Source organism: Camelus dromedarius, chromosome 2 (assembly GCF_036321535.1).
Source record: "Camelus dromedarius isolate mCamDro1 chromosome 2, mCamDro1.pat, whole genome shotgun sequence".
In the NCBI taxonomy this organism is placed as follows: domain Eukaryota; kingdom Metazoa; phylum Chordata; class Mammalia; order Artiodactyla; family Camelidae; genus Camelus; species Camelus dromedarius.
In genome coordinates, this window is record NC_087437.1 from 99,505,408 (window position 1) to 99,516,781 (window position 11,374).

At 34.8% G+C, this 11,374-nt stretch overlaps 1 protein-coding gene across 4 annotated transcripts in view; it reads left to right on the forward strand.

Annotated features, from left to right (window-relative positions):
- The window catches only part of LOC105086820 (uncharacterized), a 380,981-nt gene that overhangs the window by 170,187 nt on the left and 199,420 nt on the right, over window positions 1–11,374 (forward strand). The window lies entirely within an intron of this gene.

Here is an 11,374-nt window from a genome sequence, read left to right on the forward strand (position 1 = left end):
TGTTGAAGCTGTGAAACATGACCACAGTTGAATCAAACTCTGTCCACTCCTGTAAGCTTATTTTGATAAACTTGGTGTAACAGATACTTAGCTATCAACCATGGCAGAATATTTTAATTCTGATTTTTAATCAAGGAGAATTCAAGATTGCTTATATGACTGGGACACCCGTATTTGTGCTCCTGCAACCACAGAGTTTCTCAAGATGGCATTTAGGATCATGATACTGTTTTATAAAAGAGCAAACAAAGACTTTTCAGTTTCTTAAAAATTTGTTTATACTTTAGGTTATTCATATCGATATGCAGCAGTTAAATAAATATATCTTGATGCTTAAAGGTTTCTTTTTTTTTGTATTAGTTTACAAAAGCAAGTTAGTTTTCCTAACTTTATAAAAATCTGTAGTGTTTGGGGTTGCTCTCTTTTCTTGTTGTGTTTTCTATTATGGGTAAGTTTCTTTTTCTCTTCTCATCCTATTAAGAAGCCCTCTGGAGGGCTTCTCAAAGAATGAATGTTGGGTTGAAAGAGCAAAGGAAAGATAAGGCAAGAGAGTTCTAGAGTCACTTCTGGAGCAGGAGGAAAGACATGCTGTGTCCTCGGTCCGTCCCCACCACCATCCCACACCATCCAGGCCCAAGAAAATGTTGCATGCTGATGGTAACATAAACTAGATTTTTTTCCTACTAGTCAAATTTCAGAAACCATTAATAGATCCTACTTTATTTAGTTAGGGCCATTCTTTTAGACTAGAATTTCTCAAATTGAGATCAAAGAGTAAACTTTATATGATTATCAATAATTCCTAAGAAATTGTATGCAGTATATTGTGTGAATAGTCCTTTTTTCCTGTAGAGATGATCAATGGGTTTTATCAATTTTTAAAGGCTCTTGGTGATGAAAAGTTTTTATCTAACAAGGTTCGACTAATTTAGAACAGATGTGATTAAGATGAAAATTTTGGAAGAAGTGTGGAGTTTTGTATATTTATTTTTATTAATATTCCAGGTGGTGTTAGCTGTAAAATTTGCACCCTCATGACTCCTTTTTAATCTTTATAAATATTTTTATAGAAATAAAAGCTATTCAAAAGAGTTTTGTTGGTACTTTCCCTTTCGTCATCCTCTAAAACCTGAACCAAATTTGAATACTTATTCTTACGGATAAAAATATATATAAAACTTCATTCACGTTTATTTTATAGTCACTTTGCAATCCCTTATGTAGACTTTTAGTTACCCTGTGACTAAATGTATATCTTTTAAAAGACATGTTATTTTTAAAATATTCTGCCAATATTGGACCCTGTTATATGAATATTGATCTCTATTGCCTCCAGGATTTTGGTTTTTTTCTTTGTTTAATTTGTTTGTTTTTGCTCACAGTTATAGAGGGAAACCAATTCTGACCTAGTCATGACTTTTTTTGATCTTAGCTGAAAACTATGAAAAGTATTTGCTCTGCCTCCTGTATAATATCTCTGTCCCTGCTAAGGTAGACATTGCATCCCACTTCCATTTACACTCAGGAAAATATTTATTCTTTGGTATTCCAACAGCCTGCTTTATTTTCACTGATCTCTATTAACGAAGATTCTCCATTGGCCTGTCTATACCAACTCATAACTAATTTTATCTTTTGCATTAAATATATGCACGGTAAAGGTCTAGTGCAGATATTCTGATAATTTTTTGGTAGGGGATAGGAGAGGTTATCCAGGTTTCTGATGAGCCCGAGAAGGCTCCCCATGCCAGTGCATGTTCCCATTTGATGGCGACTGTGTTTCCCACCTAGAAAATACCTGAAGCCTACTAGCTTTAGACAGTCTGCCAGAAGTACTTTTTTGTAGTATTTTTTTTCTTCACTTAGTGACTCCGTTTTCCAGGAGAATAAGTTGAAATTTGATCAGATCGATGTAGAAAGCCAACAGTTACTCTGGCTTACAGTGTTATTTCTCAGCCAGATGCTTGTCTCTTCTGCCCAGCTGCAAAATTTCTCTGTACATAGAGATCTCTTTAGTGCCAAGGGGGATAAGCGAGAAGGGATGAAAATGCAGCTGCTGTTACATGGGTGACCCCACTCACACTGACTCCTTCAGCCCGTTTTTCTTAGAATCCTCAGAGAAATGCTTTGCCTAACCACCTATCCCAACATTTAGGATTTACTTTTAAGATGGTCAGTTAATATTTCTTGAACATAAACTTTTGGCCAGAGTAACTGGAAATTTGAGTTTATTAAACTTTTACATACTTAACTATGGTCTACAGGGTATTTTAAACTCAGCCATTTGGCTTCAGATCTACTTTCTTACCCCCAAACATACACAGTGTGAAATGTATGAGAAGTAATTGGATAAAGCATCGTTTCCAAGTCCTCAGTATCTTATTTCTTCCCCATAATAGTGAAAAAATATACAGTATTCTCATGATTAAACACACCAGACATAGCTGTAAGCTTGAATTTCTAGGAAAATTAAACAGAAGTGGTAATGAGTTGGAACTTAGGTCTCTAAATACCTAAGGTAATATATAAATGTATGAAAACCTAGCTTGAGAATGAGACAAAACATTATGGAATAGTTAAATGATTTACGAGATAGCATACTATGGAACATTAGGTAACTTAAAAAAAAAAGAAAAGGAGTAGGACTATGTATGTTCCGACTTGGAAAGTTTTCTATGATATATGTTGGGGAGAAAAGTGACATAAATCAAGTTATAGCATAATATGTGTGGTAAGATCTTTCTCACAGAAAAACAAAACCTGTATCAATCATGTTATCACACATATACATATATACAGAAATGTAATTTCAGTTCATTTGTTTTACAAAAACAAGATAAGTCAGTACATAATTGCTCATGCAGTGGAAATGTCTTGAAAACATGACCAGTTTAGTAGTTATATCTGGGGAACAGAATGACAGAGAAAGGAAAGAACACCATCTTATTTTGTGCTTCCCAGACTCCTGTATCACTAGATTCTTTTAACCTAGAGAAAACATTACTTTTATAAAACAGCCAGCTGTGATACTTATTGAACAATTGTTTAAATGTTTGTTTTGCATGGCCTGCCATTTGGCGATTTTCTGTTTAGCAGTGTTTACTGGAAAGTCCCATCAATTTCTTCAGCAGAAATGAGTGAAATAATATTGGGTTGCTGCTGTATTCTGAGATTATATAAAACTTTGTTTCTGATAAGAATCTATGTTGTAATTTTCTCTTTCTCGTTCACAGCAATTAGGGTAACTCCTTTTCTCTCTCATCTGTTGATTAGGATTCCTGGAGACATTACTTTCCATCAATCTGTGTCTAGTCAGTTCACCATTTCACCACCAGAGGTGTCATTCATAAACTTGCCAAAGCCTGACTTGAATGTCCCTGCCATTGCTCTGGACCTCCCCTTAGAAGTCACCTGGAAGTAGCACTACTTCTTATTGCTCCTCCTGGCTGAGGGATCCTATTCACAAGGCTTCTTTTGGGTTAAGCTAAATTAATCTGTTTTCCATGCAAGGAAATCTGTCAACATAGTCTAACTCCCACTTACTGGTCCCATACCTCTCATTGGGGACTGAGCTTGAAAAAGTATCAGTATTCATATATAACTTACATCTTTTTGTACAAGAAACATGCATATGTATATATTCCTGGAGGAGTAGACGGTACTCGTGCAGTGGGTTTAAACAGAGTTTACCTACTATGTTATCCTGGGGAAGCTTCTTAAACGCCCCAAGCCTTAGTTTTCTATTTCTGTTAAAAGCAAGTATATGAGAATACACAATCTATAGTATTGTTTTGAGAATTAAATGAGTAATTGAATGGAAGGTACTTGGAATAGCATCTGGCACAGGAAAGCATGAAATAAATATAAATTATTTTGTTTGTTTAGAGAACAATATAAACCATGGTAATCCTTATTAATAAATATTTTAAAGGAATAATTAGTAATAATATTTATGATGTGTAGAATGTGCTTTGCATTGATGGCCTGTTGCAAACCAGTAAGTGCTTATAAAATGTCTAACATTTCTGGGAAAGACATTCTGATAAACAGTAGCTGTTTAGGACAGGCTAAGTGTTTGAATAATAATAGTCGTAGCTCATTGTGATGCTTCCAAGCGCACTAGACACGTCTTAAATAGGTGACAGATTATCAAAGTGGAAAGCATACACTTGAATCTTAGTTCAATAATTTATTTTCTAATTATAGAGTTTTCAAAAGTCACTAGCAGAAGAGAATATTAAGAGTATAGATACTGCCAACATTGGTGAATGAGGAAGTAGCATTTGCCTTGGGAAAGACAGTGATTTCCTTAGTTTAATTTCTAGCTGGACGCCAAGTTATGGGTAAGTAACCGAGCAAAAAGGTAACACCACAGTACTGAACCAGCAATGAGAGAGAGAGAGGGAAAGGGGTTGTGGGGTAGGAAGGGAGGAAAGGAGAGAGAGAAAGAATGAAAGGGAGGAAGTGTGGGAAGGAGGAGGAGAGTGAAGGAAGGAAGGGAGGGAAGAAGGAAGGTTAGGAAGGGAGGGAAAAAGGAAGATTAGGAAGAGAGGGAAGAAGGAAGGAAGGAAGGAAGGTAGAAAGGTAGAAAGACAGGCAGGCAGGCAGGCAAGCAATGGAAGAAATATGAGTATAAACAAAAGGCACTCAAGTTCCCAGTTCAATACTTCTTTGTATATTCCACAAATTAGATTGTCAAGAACTCAGCTTCTCTCAGAAATTTAGGCTATTAGCCATTTACAACTTACTTCAAATTAATTTAATCAGATTATCAGATTAGGATTTGATAATCAGATTTGATTTAGACCCTGCCCAAATCAGCCAGCTTGAGGAAAATGGAGTTTTGATTGAAAAGTGGAACTGACGAGAAGTCTGATTCTGGAGCACAGTGCCGGCTGCTGCAGGAGGAGGGGAAAGGGGTGTTCAGTGAGTGGGGAGAGCCTGGGACAGCCGGAGGGCAGCGTGAGGGCACTGGATGCCTGAGGGCTGATGAAGAGAGTTTACCAAGAGTTGAGAAGTTTCCCAAGACAAACAGCACACTCTGCACTTTGGCTGAAGGTCCCTGGTGGCAGCGCATATTCCTGTCATCTGTGCTCGTTACATTCAATCACAGTGATACTATTCGTGGGATTTAGAGGTACCACATTCTCTGAGAGGACAGCTGATGGGGTTAATACCTGCATATCTGTTGAGTTTTATGTCCTGCTGATTTTGCTTATGAACTAAAAGATATTATATCTTAGACCTTTGCTCCAAAAGGCTAGTGTAATATTAATCATGTTTTTAGCAGATTTGAGATTTTAACTCAAAAACCTCGTCAGCATTCCATATGTTACGTTTCACGTGGGCCTTGCGAAGTGTAGACTGGATACGTCAGAACTAAAATGGGCTTTTGGTTCCCACTCTTGAGCATTTCAGGCTGCTTCTGAAGGTTATAAAGTTGAAATGTAATCTGTTTCATGGTGTGGGAAATGCTGCGTTAAGAGGCCTGGCCAGACGAAAGTACAAGTCTGTTTGCCATCAATGCCTTTTTCCTGAGAGACCTACATTCCATATCAATAAATGTTACCTCTATCTTTAAGTTTCAACAAAATTACTATTAATATATGTAATATATTAAGATATAAAATTCAATTTTGATTACCATGATTACTTTGTTTTAGATGCCAAAAAAATTGTACTGACTGTAAACATTTAAGAGGTTAAAGTTCCATGAACCCAAAGCAGGTGCTTTAGAAAGAAAATGGGGAGATTGTGTTCAAGATAAAGAAACTTGTATTAATTTCCCAGGGCTGTCATAACACAGGACCACAATCTGGGTGGCTTTAAACAACCAAAATTTATTCTCTCACAGTTCTGGGGGCTGGAACTTCGAAATCAGGGTGTCAGCAGGCCATGTTCTCTCTGATGCCTTGTTTCATGCCTTTCTGTTAGCCTCTGGTAGTTGCCAGAAATCCTTGGTGGCCCTTAGTTTACAGAGCCATCTCTCCAGTCTCTGCCTTTACTGTCACCACATGCGTTGGTGATGACATTGTCCCATCAATGTATGGCATTGTCTCCATGAATTTGAGTCTTTACATGGCTGTCATCCATTGTGTGTCTGTCTCTGAGTCCCTTCTTCTCTCCTTATAAGGCCGCTGTCATACTGGATAAGGACCCACTCTACTACAGTATGAACTGATCTTAACTGATCACTTCTGCAATGACACTATTTCCAAATAAGTACACGTTCACAGGTACCAGGGGTTATGACTTGAACATATCTTTTTGGAGGACACAGTTCAACCTACAAACAGTCAAACACAGAAATAAACCAGATGACAAACATACTTAAAGCATGGTAAAGGAACAGATGCCCCAATTAAGAAATCACTTAAAATGGAGTGTTAAATTATTCCTTTATCATATTATTCTCAAGTCTGTTAATGAGAGTATGAAATGACTCAAAAATGTCTACTCTCTGGAATCTAGTTTCTTCCTATATGTGAATTTGTATTTATTCCATAGAGTTAAATGGCTATTTTTAATTAACCTGTAAACATCTATATTGTCTATATAATTTAAAACTTCTGTTTTATTTACATTAAATATTCCACTGAGTTATTTTTCTCATTAAGTAATTCATAGCACTTAAGAGTGCTTATTCAGTGCCAAGGACTCTGTGGATAACTGAGAATGAAAGGAAAGAAACATAGTCCCCTGTTCTTAAAGTCTTGGGAGATGGATAAAAGCAAATTATGATGGAATTTTATGTTATTTAGAAGTATGCATTATACTATGGCAAGGCATAGAAAGGATGCTGAATGGGACTTTTATTGGGGAACAGTCCATACACCTTCCTGATTGAATTGAGATCCATGCTGTCTCCAGATAGAAGATGGCCAAGCAAAATATTGGAAGTAAGGCATTACCACAAGTGCCCAGATTAAGGAGGGAACCATGACTATGAACCTAGTTTTCATGCATGGCTGCTTTGATGTGGATAGCTTATGAGAGATGTTATTAAGAGCTACACAATGATCATACCACAAAGAATGCATATAGAGTAGGTGCCTACTATATAATGACACTCAGTAAATACTACCTTACAGACAATATAGACAGTGATCAGGAACATAGGCTCTGGCATCAGATTGCTTGGGTTTAATCCTAGTTTTCCATTTATTTGACCAATATTTAACTTCTCTAAACCTAATTTAAAAGTGCTCAATACATTTTAGTTATTACTGTTGCTCTTTATTTAAGATCATTCCCTATTGGTTGACTTTGAAGCACATAAGAGGCATATTCATAGGAACTTAATGTTAAATGATATAAATTGGGATCTTCTCAGAAAAGATCTGCATCTGCAAACTTTTTATTAGATCTTCTCACTTGTCATTGTTGTGTCCTACACACTCTTTTTCTATGGAAAAAGAAACAATAAGTGAAAGAATTTTTGTCTAGTAATTCTGGCATAGTATCACAAATTTGTAAATAATTTAGTTATTGTTAGCAAATGTTGGAGTAGAACATATTATTGTTTTAAGTGGCCATCCAACGTTGTGTTATGAAGCATGTAGCATGACAAATCTATTTCTTAGTAGAGGGAAAGGAGAAGAAAAAGAAGTATGACATCTTATACCTCTTGAAGTATTTCTGAGTCCAAGTACAGTGTTTGGGGTCCAAAACTCTGATTAAGAAAGATCTGTATACTAAATTCTTTTTTAAATGTATTTTTATTTTTCCAGCTTTATTAAGTATGCTTAACAAATTAAAAACTTTACATATTAAGGTGTAAAACATGATGTTTTGATATAAATATACCTGGTATAATGATTACCACACTCAGTCAAGCTAATTAGCACATCCATCACCTTACATAGTTACCTTTGTGTGTGTGTGTGTGTGTGGTGAAAACACTTAAGATTTACTCTCCTAGAAAATTTCAGGTATGCAGTGTATTAATATTAACTATAGTTAGTATGCTGTACATTAAATATCTAGACCTTATTCATGTTGTAACTGAATATTTGTACCATTTGACCATTATCTCCCCACTCCTACTCAGCCCCTGACAGTCACTATTCTACTCTCTGTTTTTCTAAGTTTGATTTTATTAGCTTCCACATATAAAAGAGATCATGTAGTATTTGTCTTACTGTGTCTGGATTATTTCACTTGGAATAATGTCCTCCAAACTCATACACGTTGTCACAAATGGCAAGATTTATTTCTTTTAAGGCTGATTAATATTCCACTTGTATATTTTTTTATCCATCCATCATTGATGGACACTTAACTTTGTTTCAAAATTAGTCTGACTCTTAAACAGCATGTCTTATGCAATTTTCCTAAGAATAATATAATCTCTTAGATTTTGATCATTTAAGATGTCTTTCTGTTGCCTTTATACGTAAAATGGAATCTGGCTAGTCTATAAGTTATAACATTTTCCATGATATATTAAAGAAAAATAAATTGTAAGTGGCTTAACCAATAAGGAAATTTACTGGTTCATATAACTGAAAGCAGTCATAGGTAGAGTAGGATGAATTCTGTGTTTTAATAATGTCAAGGTGCTAATTTATCTTCTCTCTCCTCTCTGTCTCCTGAGATGTCAATTTTATCCCCAAAGCTTGGTTCTGTCATAGTTACAAAAAACTGATTCCCAGATATGCATGCCTCCTTCTACATGAGAGACTAGATCAGGTATGGTCATGTGGTCCAGACTACTCTTAAACCAATATCTGTGGTGGGAGGAATGCCGTGCATTGACTGACTTATGTCAGGTTTTCTCCTAATTCTGTTCGATTAAGGCAACCATAGTTCACCTCTGATCTCTATGGTTGGACCTAAATCCTTTTATTCAAAAACTAATGTACCCCAGTGTTACATAGATAGTGTTAATTTTTCATTTTGTTAAGAAGTAATGTGGGTAGACCATTTTTATTCCTATGTAGATAAACACATATTATTTTTCCATTTTGATAGTGAAATTTGTCCTTTAAAATTATAATTAAATTTTTTCTTTGCTAGAGTGATCTAGGTCTGTGTCTTCCTCCATTAATTTTGCCAAGCATGTGGTGAATTGTTTAATTTAGCATTAGGCTTGAGAAAGTTCTCTTCTATTCTATCTTTGATATCTTTTTTTTAAATTTGTTCTTGCACTTCAGGAACATTAATTATTCATGAATTACCATTTTATTTTCAGTTATTTCTATTGAACATTTTCTCTTTCATGATTTCTTTTTTTGTTGTTGTGCTTTCCTAGAACAAAATAAATCTTAATCTGTCCACTAAAGTCTCTTTTTGCTGAGAACTTTTTCCTTCAATTATATTTTTTATTCCATGTTTTTCCACTTGCCTAGTCCTAGTGTTTTACTGGGGAACTGTTGAGATATCATATGATCTCTTCTGACTTCAGTCACCTAGCATGTGAGAATGGTTGTCTGTTAAACAGAATAGGAGCAGGTTAGAGGGGAAAAAATATTTTAGGGTTGGAGATGGAGTGCCTTTGGGCATGTAGAAATGAGATCTGAAGTGCTATATAGAGGTGTCTGTGTTGAAGATTTGGGGATTTTTCAACCTATTTGTGGATGTCAATTAGATTTCTAAGTAGAGTAAGAAAAAAAAAAGCAGCTAAAGAGGGAATCTTGATTTATTTCAGTTTAAACAATTGAAAACAAAATCAGATATATGAGAAGAAAAACAATCTAGGGGAAACAATGTCTTGGAAACCAAAGGGTTAGTTTTTCTTTTTCTTTTTTTGTTTTTACTTTAATACATATTTCTCAAGAATTACTTTTTGGACATTATTTCCACACCTAAGAAAATATTGGGTAACATGCCATGAAGTGTTCATCATTTTTCTCTATATAAGATATTTTTCTAATGCACAGTTTAATAAACTTTTAATTTTAGAACAATTTTATATCTAGAAAATTATTGCAAAGATGGTACAAATGTTTCCTGTATATCTCACACCCAATTTCTTGTTACATTAGTATGATATACTTGTCACAATTGGTCAAACATAATGGACACATTATTACAAACTAAAGTCCATACTTTATTCAGATTTCCTTAAGTTTTCCATTATGCCCCACCTTCTTTTGATTGTTGTTCTGGGATCACACCCAGGATACCACATTACATTAGTAGTCATGTCTCCTTAGGTACTTCTTGTTTGTGACACTTCCTCAGACTTTCCTTGTTTCTAATGATTTTGATAATTTTGAGATTTACTGGTCAGTTGTTCTGCAGAAAATCTCTCAATTGGAATTTGTCTGATGTTTTTCTTATGCTGAGACTGGAGTAATACATTTTGGGGAGGAAGACCACAAGGGTAAATCACCATTTTCATCACATAATATCAAAGTTAAATGCTCTCAAAATAACTTAACAAAATAACTTACGTACTTTGAGTTACAATCCAAAGTACTTTACTTACTTTGTTGCTCAAGTTGTTCCAGCTTTGACCATTGGGACTTCTTTCAGTTGGCTCCTGTATCTCCTTGATATATCTTCATCATTGTTTATTTTTTATTTTTATTTTTTGGCACTTAACTTACTTTTTGACAGTATAAGATGCTTCAGGCCTATTAAAGTGCATATTTCCTTCCAAGTCTTAGAATCAGACATTTCTCCAAGGAGACCTAGTTCCTTTTATTGCAGCATGGTATTAGAAACCAAGATCTGAGTGAGAGATGTGTTCATTTGTACTGGAGTCATTGAATCCTGGGCCCTCTTGGCTCACAGAGCGAAAACACATATATTTAGATTGGTTTTTTTTCATCAGCAGTTTGTAATTTTCCACATATACATATTGTACATATATTTTAGGTTTATACCTTAGTGCTTAATTTTTGATATTATTATAAATGGTATTTCTAAAATTTCAAATTCTAGTATTTATTGCTGGCAAAGAGAAAAGCAAATTGGCTTTAAAATTTTTGATATATTTTTACTAGCTTTATTGAGATATAAGTGACATATAACATTGTAAATTCAAAGTGTACAATGTGTTGATTTGATACACTAGTATATTGCAATCTGATTACTACTGTAGTGTTAGTTATCACCTCCATCACATCCCATAATTGTCATTTATTTTTCTGTGCTGAAAGCATTTAAGATCTACTCTCTTAGCAATATTCATGTATACTATACAGTACTATTAACTATAATCACAATGCTGTGCATTAGAACCCCAGAACTTACTCATCTGCTAACTGGCAGTTGGCTTTTGTATATTAACATTCTATCCTGAAACCTTGCTATAGTTGCTTTAAAAAAACTTTGGAATTTTTCTATATAGACAATCTTTTCTATGAAGAGAGACAATTTTATTCTTTTTTGATATTTATCCATTTCTTTTTTTATGGCACCAGCT